Here is a 15,009-nt window from a genome sequence, read left to right as displayed (position 1 = left end):
GGGTGGGATTGGGGGAGGGGTGGGTGGAGGAGGTTTGGCCTCTCCTGCTAGGCTGGGCATCTGTGTAGGCTGGTTCCAGGCTTGACTCAGTCGCTGCAGGATGCTGCCACAGGTGTTAGCTAGCTTGCGCAGCTCTGGAACATGCCAAAGGTTAAGATTTTTATAGACATTTGTGTGATTTTGATACACAACAGTTCCTTCTCCGCAAAGCCTAAAACACTGCAAATAGCGCACAAAACAATCGCCTACTTTTAGGAGTCCTCTGTGCTCCTGGTGTGACTCAGCAGAGAGAGTGAGGCGGGGGTTGGGTTAATTCAGCTGAATACTTTTAGCTAGTTTTGCCCAGTACGTGGTATGTGTTCCACAGAGGCGTGTGGTAATTTGGCATGGTGCACTGACACACGGTCAAAACTGTTAACATTGTGTCGGTTTCTTCCTTGTACAGTAAGATAAAGACAGGGTCGGCGCTGTCTCAGATCTGTGATAGCATCCTAATAGAGGTTTAGGAGAAATAAAGGGAAAATTAAAGCTTTTTTAAAAGACCTTAAGTAAGAATAGTTGGAGGCTTTGAGGATAAAGCTCAATGACCAAGCGTCTGCTCTGCATCAAGCCTTTGGTGAAGTTCCTAGGACCACAAATAAAGAGGTATGTGTGTGGTGGAGGTGGGGGTGGATGTTGAAAACCAAAAAGAGCCAGGAAGTGGTGGTGCAAACGTTTAAGTCCAGCACTTGTGAGGGAGAGGCAGGCAGATCTCTGTTAGAGGCCTCTCTGATCTACAAAGCAAGTTCCAGGACAGCAAGAGCTGTTACACAGAAAAACCTGTCTTGACAAACCAAACCAAACCAAACCAAACCAAACCAAACCAAACCAAACCAAACCTAGCAAGCAACCACCACCACCAAATCAACAACAAAAACCCAACAAAACAACCTCCCCACCCCCCAAAAACCAGAACTTGATGTCGAGATGCAGCCAGTACAGTACTGGTGGCATGGGAAAAGTCCTAGTTTGATTCTCAGGACCCCCCCCCCAAAGAAAGAATAAAGTCAAAATAAAGGGCATTCCTATGTCTGGCTAAAATGGAATAATACGGATTAAGAAAATGATATGAAGCAACAGTATTTAGGATACTCAACGTCAGGCAGTGGACTATAGGGACCCAGGAAAAATGTAATGGTGTTTTTTTTTTTTTTTTTTACAAGTCATAGCATCAGATTCAGGAGTCTGTGGTGGTTTGAAACAACTGTTCTCCATAGGATCCTAGATTTTACACGCTTGGTCTCTGTTGGGAGCACTATTCAAGAAGCTTACGGATTATGAGATGCCGCCTTCCCTTGAAGGAAAAAGCATACCACTGGATGGCGGTTTGAGAGTATGTATCTACATCTGCTCTCTCCCGTTCCTTCCATTCCCCTCCCCTCTCTCTCCTCCTCTTCCCTCCCCTACCTTGCCATCTCCTCCCCTACCTTCCCTTCCCCCTCCCTTTCCCCCTCCTCTTTCTCTCTCTCTCTCCTTCCTTCTCCCCTCCACTTCCTGTGTGTATATGAGATGTCATGTCTCAGCTCCCTGTCCCTGCCCCATGCCTTCATGGTCACTATAGACATGCAGCCCCTTCTAGAGCCATGGACCAAATAAACTTTCTTCCTAAAGTTGCCTCTGGTCATAGCCATTTATCACAGCAACAGAAAAGTCACAACTAAGGAGTGCCAATCACTACAAAGTCCAGGAAAACAAGTGATGACTGTCACTTGGTTCACGGACCAAAGAGAGAAGGCAGATACCCAGAGAATGTCCCAGAAAACTCTGGCTGTGGACAGTTGGCCCTAATGAGTGTATACATGGGGGGCTCACCAAAACTGAGGAAAGCAGTATCTAAGAGATTAGAGTGAGAAACACCTAGAATGATAGTCTTTCTAAGTAAGGAGTAGAGCTGGACAGCCTCCACGTCTGTAAGCAAAAGCTACAAAATCTTCTTTGCACCAGAGCTCACCTTAGACACATTGTTTAGCTCAGAGTTTTACCACAGACCTACATGAAACACACCAGGAACCTTCTAGAAGGAAACATCCGGAAAACCTTGGTGAAGTGAGTTAGACAAAGATCCTTCAGCTCCTACACAGAAAGTGCAGCTCATAAAAGAAAGGAAATGAAGGGAAAGCTGCATGGCTGAAGAAATAGGAAGGCAAGCCCCTTGGAAATAATAGTTTGGAAATATCTAAGAAATGACTAATATGCAGAATACATGAAGAATTATCAAAGCCTCGAAAGTGTGAAAGTCAACTCAATTCAACTTGGGCTTAAGGTTTAAGTAGAAATGTTACCAAAACAAAAATAAATAAATATGCCAAACACCACTGATTACTAGAGAAATATAGATTGAACCCTAAATGTGGTGTTAGCCTATCTTTACTATCTTTAATGGAGAACAACCTATGTCTGGACCATTCTACTACTCTATGGATAAGAGTGAACGCACATCCATACAAAGCATGCTGCAGACACTCGCTGCAGCTTCAGGAGCGGTAGCCAAATCTCAAAAACAATCCCAGGGCCTCTAAAGGCGAGCGGATAAGACGACAAACTGAGTATGCCCATACAATGGCAAGACTGTCGGTTACAAAAGAGAGATGTGTTACTAACAATCTGGATGGATTTCAGAATAACTGCGCAAAGTTCGTACACCCAGAATACACAAAAGACCAAAACCAACAACAACATTAATTCTATCCGTTTATCTTTGTAGAAAGCCCACAGTATCAGTAGAGAGGGACAGCAGGTCAGTGGATGGTCTGCGAAGGGGTGTCAGTGAGGAGTAGCAGGAAATGACAATGACACAGTACGAGGACACTTCTGGGAATGATTGTGCTCAGCAGTGCTCCATGGGTGTCTACACATCAAAACCTCCTGGACTCTAACCTTCAGACACAGAGAGTTTATCATATGTCAATTATACCTCCCCCTCTTCCTCCTCCTCCTCCCCTTCCTCCTCTTTTTCTTCCTCTTTTCTTGTTTTTATTAGAGAGAGGCTAGATTTGTAGCCCAGACTTGCCTCTAACTCACAATTCTCCTGGCTTGGCCTCCCAGGTGCTGAGAATGTAGGTGTACAGTATCATACCTTCTTAAATGTTGTACAACTCAGGACGAGTGAGTCACTAAACTTGGTACCACCACCTGGAACGACACACCCTGTTTTCCTTTTCATTTGTCTTCTTCTTGCATCCTGTTTCAGGTGGAAACAGAACAGTTTGGGACGTACAGAAACACCCCTGGCCTCAACACGAGCAGGTTTTCTGAATGTTTGTGCTCCCTAAAAATGTAACTGAATTTGTTTCCTAACCCCAGGCATCCTCCATCCCGGCAATCATCTACACAACCAAATAAATAATAATAATAGCCTCAGACACGATGCTGAACTAGATCTGTCAAATGTATAGCTTGTTCAGTGAAGTAAGTAACCTGGGTACTCATTTGTAAGAGTTGATCTTATAGAAAAGTACTAGAGAAAAGGAGGGTGGGGCGGCAAGATGGCGGGGTGCAGGGGAGGCTGGGTAATGACTGCCTATATCAATTACCTATCGTCTGCTGGGGAAAATCACCGTGTCCAAGGCAACTTAAGAAAGAGTTTGTTGGGGCTGGAGAGATGGCTCAGTGGTTAAGAGCACTGACTGCTCTTCCAGAGGTCCTGAGTTCAAGTCCCAGCAACCACATGGTGGCTCACAACCATCTTTAATGGGCTCTGATGCCTTCTTCTGATGTGTCTGAAGAGAGCAATGCTGAATACATAAAATAAATAAATAAATCTTTAAAAAAAAAAAAAGAAAGAGTTTGTTTTGGCTTAAGCTTTCAGAGGCTAAGCCATCACTGGGGAAGCATGGCTGTTCGCGGTGGGCGTGGGAGCAAGGCACAGCAGCATGAATAGGAAGCTAAGAACTTGCACCTTCAAATGTGAGCACAAAGCAGGAGTGAACTGGAAGTGGCATAAAGTTATAACCCTGGAAGCCCCCCGTGCTTAATAGTTTTATGTCCAGTTGACACCAGCTAAAGTCATTTGAGGGGAGGGACCTTCAAGGAAGAAAATGCCTTCAGAAGATCTGGCCGTCGGCAAGCTTGTAGAGTGTTTCCTTAATCAGTGATTGGTGGGGAAGGGTCCAGCCCATTGTGGGTAGTACTATCCTTGGGCTAGTGGTCCTGGGTTCTATAAGAAAGCAGGTTCAGCAAGCTATGAGAAGCAAGCCAGTAAGCAGCACCCCTCTATGGCCTCTATATCAGCTCCTAGCTCCAGCTTCCTGCTGATTGAGTTCCTGTCCTGACTTCCTTCATTATTGAACAGTGATACGAAAGTATAAGCCAAATAAACCTTTTCTCCCCTAAGTCACTTTGGTCATGGTATTTCATCATAGCAATAGAAACTCTAGCTTAGACAGCCTCGCTGAATGGCATACTTCCTCCTAAACTTCCCCCAAATGGTGCCACCAAGTGGGGACCAAGTATTCAAATGCCCAAGACTATGGGGGAATGTTTGGCATTCAAACCACCACAGTAGAAAAATACAAACAGATGGGGGACTAATGCCCACAGTACTGCAGCCTGTCAATGATCTACAACATTTAATTATAGACTTCAAAGTAGCCAGAAAAGTTCTCCACACACAGAAATAAAACTTGCAAAGACGGAAATAGAGATTACTCTGATTCCATCTGCAGACTTTACACACATCTATCAGTTTCTAATATTATAACCCACAAATGAGTACAAATATCAGTTGAAAACCAAAACAATCAAATGTAATTTAAAATACCGTTTGCTAGAAATTCTGTAAATGAATGGAGACTTGGGTAGGAAGACGATTATTTACAGAAGTTGGAGGCTCAGAGTCCTGTCTCAGTAGCCTCATCTTTCTCCTTCTGGTTTAGAATCTTTCGGGGTAGATAGCTTACATGTGCTCCAGTCCTGGAATCCTAATAACCTTTCATTGTGATGGAAGTAGTCAAGGACCATGAACGAGAGGGTTTGCTCAAAGCATCCTACAGGACAGAGCTTGAGGTAAAGCTTTGACCACATCTTCTTCATCTCAGAAAGTAAGGACAGATTTGCAATAGAAAAGACAGTTGCATTCTTTCTCAAACCTATCTGGTAATTATGACATTGATAATCTCTTTCCCAGATAGGGTATAAAACAGCTATTGTTTACCCAGCCAGCGCTCCGTTTTCACTTTCTGAAAGAAGGGCTTTCAGATAATGGTTTGATTTAATAACAGTGTGGTTAGTTCTGTCTGTTTCCCTTTAGACCATGCCCATTTCCCTCTCTTTAACCCTAAGCATGCCAATTAAGTCTAACCACACCGAGTCCACGGGAGGAAAGGTGCTCCCTTTTCATTTTCAGGAGAATAACTGAACATAGCGCTTTCCGGGTACTTATTGTGAGTCTAGCACTGTGTGGTGGTTAATGTTAGGTGGTGATTTGACTGGGCCGGTGGTCCGAGGTAGTTGGTTAAACATTATTCAGCATGCTTCTGTGGGATTGTTTTGAGTGAGATTTACATTTAAATCAGGACTTTGAGCAAAGCAGACTGCTTTTCAGGATGTGGGCAGACTGTGGAAGGCCTATGTAAGTACAAAAGATTGACCTCCCCAGACAAGTGGTTTTCTCCAATGCATGACCTTGGGACTTCATTCAGATATCGGCTGTGTTTCTAGTTCTGTAGCCCTTAAAGTCTTTCTTGAGCCTTTTGCCTGCTGATTTCCTCTGTCAGATTTTGGGTTCCTCAGACCTCCCATTCATGTGTGCCAATTATTTAACCTCATCCTCCAGAATCCTGACTATGGTAATTATGGTATATACATCCGATGATTATTACCTTACAGACATTCATCTAATTTCCCAAATACCATTTGAAGTCTCAAGAGGTATTAGTGCTTCATGGGTAAAGAAAAGGAGGCTGGGATGGAAGATGATTTGTTCAACGTCTTCCAGAGAACACACAGCAATGTTCTCATTGTCGCTCCAAGTTCAAGGACTGAGCTACTAGGCTTTGTCACCCTAGCTGCCTTTGACATGTTTTGGCCTTATTGATTGGCTCTCTGTACCAGCCATCTGGAGTCTGACCTTCATCCAGACTTTTTACTTTTGGAAGATTTCTGAGTGTCCACTCCAGGGACAGAAACACCAGCCATTCTTTGGGAAACTGGGATAGGATGCTTTATCTGTTAAGCCCCACTTAATTTGCCTGCAGAGGGCAGGTCCATCACTCCATCAGCTTCTGTGTCTTCTGTACGGTCTGTCTCATACAATGGACAGTCCCGTTTATTATGCTGTATCACACTTGGGGAAGAAACTGGCACATTACAGTTGGATCGTGGACACAATCAATCCCTTGGAGATCGAGTCCCTCTATCCACTGCCTGTAACATAGTATGCCAAATAATGTAGAAGGGACAGCTTATACAACAGCATAGTTCTGGAGGCTGGAAGATTGAGACCTGCCTACCTGCCTTTTTTTCTGGGTCTTTCTCTTGGCTTTCAGGCGTCCTCAATGGTCTTTTCTCCACATGTCTCTATCCCCTGGATGGATTTGCCCATGTCTCTGCATTGGTACACAGGTCCTATTATATTGGAACTCACGTAAAGGTATCCTTTTAAATTTACCATCTCCTTAAAGGCTCTAGTTTCTAAACACAGGTGGTTCAAGTTTCAACTCACACATTTTGTACATTGTATCAACTCAATGTACAATACCATCCAACTCTCCAGGTGCCATGACTTGGTGCGTCACCAGCTCTGTCACTACTCGTATTTATACACAGCCCTTTTCCATCTGATGGACCCATCAAACTTTATTTTCAGCTTGGCAATATTTCCTAAGGATTAAGCTGAGAGACCAGGTAAGCTGATCAAAAGTTAAAGGCATGAAATTTATTCAAATTATATACACATGTCTTTATTCGTTGGTTTTGAAGGTTGATCAGAATCATGTTGAACACTTGTAGAAATTGCTTCATATTCTTAATCTATAAACTTAACAGCCTCTCATCAAACACTCATCCAAGTCATACACACAAACATACAACACAAACCCTCCAGGAGCTGGGAAGCATCACGTGGAAGACTTCAGCAGAAAAGCCTAGATTTCTTTGTGTCTTTTTCTACTATGACCCCAGGAGAAGCTGTGGTTGTGTTTGTCAACATCCAATAAAGTGCATCTCTGCTAAAATGGCTTCCCAGGCTAGGGAAAACTTAGAGATCACATGTCTGTCTTATGTCTCATTTATTTCTGGTTGTTTGGCCCGAGGCACCAATATTGGATCCGGCCTGGAATACTTAGAGGAAGAGGGCCTCTGGGTACAAACACAACACCCGCAGGAAGGGAGTGTGTGCGGGGAGGAGCCACTCTCTGTAGACCCCTTTAGGATTTGCAGAGCTCCACTGTGCAAATTTCACACCCATATTGGCAGCTCTCATTTCGTGGCAGCCTGCTCTTAGGTAATCACGATCCATTTTAGAGGATGTGCAGGCTTTCCAAGTCTAAGGAAAAAAACAGGCAACAAGAACCTCTGTTTTTATATTACTTATAACCATCCCATAGAGTTAAAAAAAAAAAAAGCCACCAAGTAAGTAAAAAGTAATGTGCACACAGAAAGAATAAGTCGGTATGTTGGAGGGAAAATAAAACCTATAGGGAAAAGAACCCCGGGTATGAGATATGGTCCTCACTGCCCTGCCTGTCTTCGTCTTTGTCTTTTGACCATTTTAGGTAGAGTGTGGATCCCTATAGCTGAACTTAAAGAATAAGAGGAATGGAGAATCCACAGGGATCACAACTTAAACGCAAGCTTTCTCTGAGCACCTGAGAGCTCCATTAGAGACTCCGTATGGGCTTCTGGAAGTTAGCAGGAAGGGCTGGGGCACGCAAGCCTGTGATTGATGGCTGCCATCAGCTGTGTGCCAGTCACTCCACTCCCCCGGAGGCTTAGACAATTTCACCTCATTTCACAAGCTCTCAGTCATATTCATGAAGTCGAGACTTCAAATGGAGCATGATTAGAGCTTTAATCGCTATTCCAGGTAGAACTGATGTGAGTGATGCAGGGTGTCGACATAGGTGTAATTACTTTAGGGTAATGATGCGAATCTCAATGAGGGGCCAGTGTGATATTGCTGGCTATTATATGCAATAATTAATGTGGTTTAAGCATGCTGCTTTGTAAACAGTTTTATTTCCCAATCTTCTCAGTCTATTTTTTTGATCAGTTTTCTTTCCTGTCTTTTTCACCTATATAGAATATATAGGTTTTATTAGCCCAGGGTAGCCTTAACCCGTTATTTAGGCAAAGTTGACCTTGGATTTCTTGATCCTCCTGCCTCTGTTTCTCCAGTGCTAGAATTACAGTTGTGTACTTCTGTGAGAGCCAAAGTTATGTTTTAATTACTGTGAAACAAAAATGTCTCTAACTCATAAGCCCCTTACCCAAGGACAGATACTTCCTAAAATGCTGGGGGCTATTGTTTACAAGCCACATATTTTCTCTCCCCTAACCAAGTTTGTTAGACCCAACTATACCGATGTGCTTGATCACATGTAGGTGGGAGATACATGGGCAGGAAAGGCGTCAGGATGCTTGCTTGCGCCTGATTGGACATGATGGGAAATATGTGGCCGTGAAGTTTTGCTTTTTAAGCCTCAGTGAAATGTGACTTGTGGCCATTTTCTCCGAACCCAGGAATGGACCCGGCTAGAGTCTATCAACCCAGCCAGTATTTAATTAAATCTTGCTTCATAGTTGGCTTAAAATAGTGGCCATGGTCCTGTTCTCAACTGGTGGGATTAGCATTGCCCTACTGAGTTTAATGTGGTGATTGGGATCAAACCTGGAGTTTTCTGCAATGCCAGGCAAGCACCCTGTCAACTGAGCTACATCCGCAGCTCCGAGGGTAAATGAAAAATGCTTTTTGGAAAGTTTGTGCAGAGGAAGCAGAGGGGGGAAACTTCCTGCCTTTTCATCTCTCCCTTGTCTCCCACTTTCCTCCTCACCGGTTTGTTCCCACCGCCGCTCTTATGCTTACTTAGTTGCCTGTTCTTCAAAATAAATTAGCATTTCTAGGTCCGAGTACAACGGCTACAGCAGAAATGGTAGCCATCTGTGTTCGTGGATGGCCTCTCGCGTGCCGTGCCGGGGAAGCTGTAAGTACCTCACCGGTCTTAGTTCATTGCATCAAAACGCTGGTTTGATTCCTGCCTTATGGATCACGCTGGTGAAGCTTGGCCAGGATAACATACATCGTGAGTGATGGCTCAGGCACCTGTGCTCAGGGGGTCTGAGACTCAGAGTGGAATCCTGGAATCCTGTCATTAAGGCATCAACTTCTCTCAACGTGGCAGTCATTTCAGCAGCATGTCCCAAAGCTCACACAGGCTAAGAAATGTATTAGGTCAGGGTTATGCTGATGGCTCAGAGTAGAAGGAAACTGGAAACTCAGTGTTCAGAATGCTCCTGGCTTTCTAAAGGAAGTTTTAGGAGCTGCCACGGCTAGGAATCACAGAACATTTCTAATAAAATGATGGCACCAGAGGGATTCAGTATGTGACTGAAAATATCAGCTGATTCCAGTCTCTCCATTCCTTTGCAAACATAAAGAAAAGTCCTGAGGTAGGACATAGAAACTACATGAAAAGCCCACATTAACTATGGAATCACACTGGCCTGATTTTATTTTATTTTATTTTATTTTATTTTATTTTATTTTATTTTCTTTTATTTTGCATGGTCCCTTATTAAGCTGGGTAATCTCAAAAGCCATTTACTTGCCCTTTCTGGTCTTCTTTTCTTTCAAAGTATCATAGAAGCCAATGCTAACAGGTTCCATCCTTGTTGGGTGTTAGAACAGAGACTAACATTTTCCTAGAAGAACAAGTAATATATTTTAATTATATTTTAATTTTTGCTTCTCACACTGCCTCTGTTACAATCACTCAACTCTGCCACTGTAGCAGAAAGCTAGGCTATAAATAAAAAGCAATTGAAAAGATGGGTCAATGTTTCAAATGCTTTATTTACAAAAAAAAAAAAAAGCTGGATTTGGCCCATGGGCTACAGCTTGGCCCTTACTGCTTTAGAGCATTAAACAAAACACTGGGAACAAACAAGCAGACAAACCAATATATAAAAGTCTTTGGTATTTTTTAGGTTCTTTGTCTTTTTTTTTTTCTCTTGCTATTTATTCCATTAAGCAGTTGGGTCACAAACAGGCACCCCTACAGTACACGTCTCTCTGTGCTCACAGTCCAGCTGTAGCAATCAAACAAGAACTATAGAAAACAATGCAATGTATATATTCCATATATATTAGTTTGGAACTAGAGTTTCACTATGCAGTCCTGGCTGGCCTGGAATACACGGTGTAGACCAGAACACTCTCCAGCGTAGCATTCTGTCTATCTGCCTCTGCTTCTTGAGTGCTGGGATTGAAGGTATGTGCCACTGGGCCCAGCTGAGCAATTTTGCAAATGCCGGTTATGAAGGAATCAGAATAAAGGAATGAGCGAAGGGTATGGTTGTCATAGAAGAAATGGTTAATTTTGAAGGAAAGAAAAACAAAGGTAGCACAGTGCTCTGAGAATCATCTGAGGATGCCGATTATAACTGACTGTCTGGCAAGGGGGGCAATAACTGGAAGAGTTGGTGAGATCCTGCCTTGGTAGAGTGCCGTGGACCGGATGATGAGGTGAGGAAGTAGGTAGGGCCTAGCTTGGATTTTGGTTTCTAGAGCTGATGTCTTATTCTGTAGAGATCATTTGGTGTGTTCCTGAGGACCTGTCAAATGACTTTGAAGGGGTTCAGCAGGCATTTTTGGGGTGAAGGAAGTCATCAGGATGTGATTTGTAAGGTAGTTGGGCAGAAAAGTGACATCTGAAAGTTAGGATCAACCACAAAGGGTAGATTTAAAGGACACCAGGTAGGGGAGGAGACTATGACAAAAATGCCTTAGACTAAATAATTAACAAATAATGAAAGTTCACTTTTTGAAGTTCTTGAGGTTGGATGTCTGAGACCAAGTCACTAGAGGAGTATTCTCAAACGTTCTAATCCTGCAACCCCTTGACACAGCTCCTCATATTGTGGTGACTTCAACCATGAAATTATCTTGGTGCTACTTCCTAATTGTAATTTTCTTACTATTGCAAATGGTAACGTAAGTATCTGATATGTGACCCCTGTGAAAGGGCCGTTCAACTCTAAGGGGGTCACAGCCCACAGGTTGAGAACCACTGCATTAGAGCGTTCCGTGTCAGGTGAGAAAGGTCTCTGTTTCGAAGACGGCCCCACAATGGTATCCCCAGAATGGAGAACACTGTATCCTCACATGGCAGAAGGGGAAGAAAGACAAAAGAGCCTAGGACCTACCCTGAGTCTTTTTATAGTACACTATTTCTGTCTACAAAGACATAGCCTTCAAGATCTAATTAACTCCTACAGGCTCCATCTCTTAATACCGGTACATTGGGTCTTACACACCAATATGAACTTTGCAAGAGACACAGGTTTGAATCCCAGAAGTGCTAGAGTAAAGGCTGTCAAGGATGCTGGGTTTTGGAAGAGACATTTGAATTTAGTGTTCCTGGAGAGCAATATGAAAAGTTTGATACATTAAGGTGGACTCAGGAAATAGAGCAAACCTGGAACTAAGTGGAATTCTGCAGCAGCGCTTACCAAGTTCAGAGCAGTGCCCAGGCTGCGTTTCTTCTACTTTACTTCTCCTGTTACTTCCAGTTAGTGAGGAAAAGTGGCTAGGGGTCAAAAGACCAGAGCAATGGATCTTTCTAGAATACTGTTGCCATTATGTTTTCTCTAAATAAATCCAGGAAAGTATTCCAGTTTGTCCTTGTCGGGGCTCAATTCCTCATTATATTGTTAAGTTACAGGCAGCGATGTCACAACCCAAGACAGTTTGTCAAGAACTGCTCCCACACCCTTGGCCAGTTTAGCTCTTTCTAGAAGCCGATGAAATACCTTATACTTGTGTCATGGCTGGATCAAGCACATTATTTCTAGGGAACTCATAATCTCGAGGGAATGACAGGATTTAAAAATCTGATATAGAGCTTGTCAAGTTTAAAATGCTATTATTATTTTTCTTCCTAAAATTATATATCGTGTGAATCAGAGTCGAGAGAATACCCACTGACATTTTCAGTTTCCAGTGTGCCAGAACAATGCTCTGCACATATCAGGAGAAACAGAGGCAGTTTATTAAGAAAGAAAAAAAAAATCACTTCCAAGGACAGAAGTGAGCAAGTGAGCTCAAAGACAGGTGCAGACAGATGCTCAAAGGTGCTATGCTTGCTCTTGTCTTTAAAGGTTAATTTACATGGCACCCTGTCCTCTGGGAGATATTGTGGGGGCAGATGCTCAATTTTGCCACAAGAAACCCTAGTAGGGAAACTAGTAGGGAAAGATTTCCAGCCTATACACAGCAGCGTTCTTTCATAGTTAATCTTGGCACTGAATGAGACAAATGTCTAGCCTTGTAGCCCAGGAACTCACTAAACATCTCAAAATGACGGCAGATTCACACTCAAGATCCTCCTGCTTCTGAGTCCTGAATGCTGGGTTTACAGATGTGCCCCACCATAGCTGGGTTCAAATTTCTGACTTCTTTGTTTTATTTATTTATTTATTTATTTATTTATTTATTTATTTATTTAAGCAGACTCAGAGCCTGAGTCAGCCTGGCTGACTCAAGGACTGAGTGACTGAAGTCTTGGTTCTGAGTCCATTCATTCTTCCAAGGACATCTTTATAGAGCTTCATAGTGGCCAGTGGTAAATTCTCTTTCCATCGTGGGAATATGCAAAACACGCAGAAAGTCTCAACCACCAGAAATAATAAACTAGGGATTATGGGCAAGCTTTGCCCGCCATGCCCACCTCCAAACAGCACTTTCTGAAACTGGAACAGTCATGTTAGAGACCCAGCCTCTTCAAGGAGAGAGCATAAATCTTTAGAGGGAAGGCATAATTCTTTTGACAGAAAACACTAAGGAGACCGAGCGCCAAACTGACTCCAAAACGTTGATATTTAAAGCAGTTGTCTTTACATAATGCCCGGGTTTGATCAAAGGGCTGGGCCACACAATCCAGGCAACAGGAAAGCTGACAAGGGGGGAAGGGCCTTTTGTGCTGGAGGCCTGGAATCCGGATGCCCTGGTGGGCGGGGCGCTGGCTGGGCTGCAGAGAGGCTGAGGCCCAGCCTGTCTCTTGCATGCCTTCCCTGCCCTCTGAGCTCTCCACACTGAGAAATGAGGACCTGGGCTGCCTTCTCCTGCCCACCTCCCTCGGTACATTTACAGAAACATTGTCCTGTAACGTTGGCTTGAATTCTTGTATAATTCTGCCATCAGAAAAGGTAAGTGCCCCGGTTTAACTCTTGGGGCCTTTCTCTCAGCATGTGTTTTCCTGTACAAATATCCATCTATCCTTCAGGTCACATTCTTGACCTTGTTGATTCAGGTGCCTGATAATTTTAAACCAAGGACAGCCCTGCAGACCCACGAGTGAAAGTCTGGCTTCCACATTGCCGGCAGCCCACTTTCCTCCAGTCCCCAACATCTTTGTCTGGGTCTACTTCTGTCCTGGCCTCTTCCCCATTAATTGCAGCGCCCCTCTCCTGCTGCCCTTTTGTTATCTATGTGTTTGCTCTGAAGGTCCTTCTTCAGATGCCCTTGGTGCCCTCCCTCTGTTCACTATCTAATTTTTATTCTAGGCCCAGTGATTGTTTTTAGTCTCATCAGCCTCCAAGTGAAGATTGTAGCCTTGTAGGTAAGCTTTATGAAACTATGATCTCTGAATTGTGCCGGTGTACACATACACGCACCACCACCACAAATTCGAGTGAACTGTGCTTCAAGAAACACTGAATTTTATAGCTCAAAAGGCAGATACACTGCCCGCTGGCCCTGACAGTCCTGTGCACAGTCATGGATGCATGCCCCTTCTATAAGTCATTGGGACAGTATCTCTCTCTGCCCCACCAGGCACCAAATGTGGAAAAGGTAACTCTGAGAAACTTTCAGGGTCATCTCAAGGTGGTGAGAGGTCTGATAGAGATCCAATGTGATTGTGGGAGATGTATTACCTCAGAGGGAGGCAGCTCTAGGTGAGAGTAAGACCACTACTACAAATTTGAAGCAAGCTTTATTAAACACTGGCAAGACTATGGACATTGACCAGGTCCGTACCCAGGATTTCCAGAGAATGGCTCTGAGTTAGTCAGGTGCTTATAAAGACAAAACTCACAAGGTTACAGACTTCCTGCCTTAGTCTAAGTAGGGGTCAGCATATATCCTGACCTACTTCCTGCCTCCATGTGATCAAGCATATCCTGTGCAGTTGGAGCAACCAACCTTGTTTATGGAAGTTTATAGAAGAACGTACGGCTTGTTATATTCTCAAGCCATGAGAATATATTGTTATCTTATAGATTGTGGTATTCTAGGAAGTTATCTGTCCTTGGAGAAGTGGGGCTTACAGGTTAGAGGCATTTTTGTTTTATAGATTGTTATAGGGATATTTGATCACACTGTGACTCCCGAGATTGTGTTGTTTACAGGAAAAACCTGTTTCTAGTTGTGGTGTGGCTCAGCCTTAGCACACACCTTTAATTCCCCCCCCCCCTTTCTCTTTTGGGTTTTAGAGACAGGGTTTCTCTGTGTAGCCCTGGCTGTCCTGGAACTCACTCTGTAGACCAGGCTGGCCTCGAACTCAGAAATCCGCCTGCCTCTGGTTCTCAAGTGCTGGACTAAAGGCATGTGCCACCACTGCCCGGCCAGATACTCTCTTAATATACACCTTTAATCCCAAACAATGAAGGCAAAGTTAGTTCATAGAAGGAAGCACCCATGTTTGAAAGTGATGTCTAATTAAGAAATGGACATGTCCAACTCTCATAAGAACAGAAAGAAAAGAGAGGCAGAGAGAGAGAGAGAGAGAGAGAGAGAGAGAGAGAGAGAGAGAG

Source organism: Grammomys surdaster, unplaced genomic scaffold (genome assembly GCF_004785775.1).
Source record: "Grammomys surdaster isolate TR1022 unplaced genomic scaffold, NIH_TR_1.0 150, whole genome shotgun sequence".
Lineage (NCBI taxonomy): Eukaryota > Metazoa > Chordata > Mammalia > Rodentia > Muridae > Grammomys > Grammomys surdaster.
The sequence above is the reverse complement of the archived record's forward strand: the minus strand, read 5'-3'. Positions refer to the sequence as shown.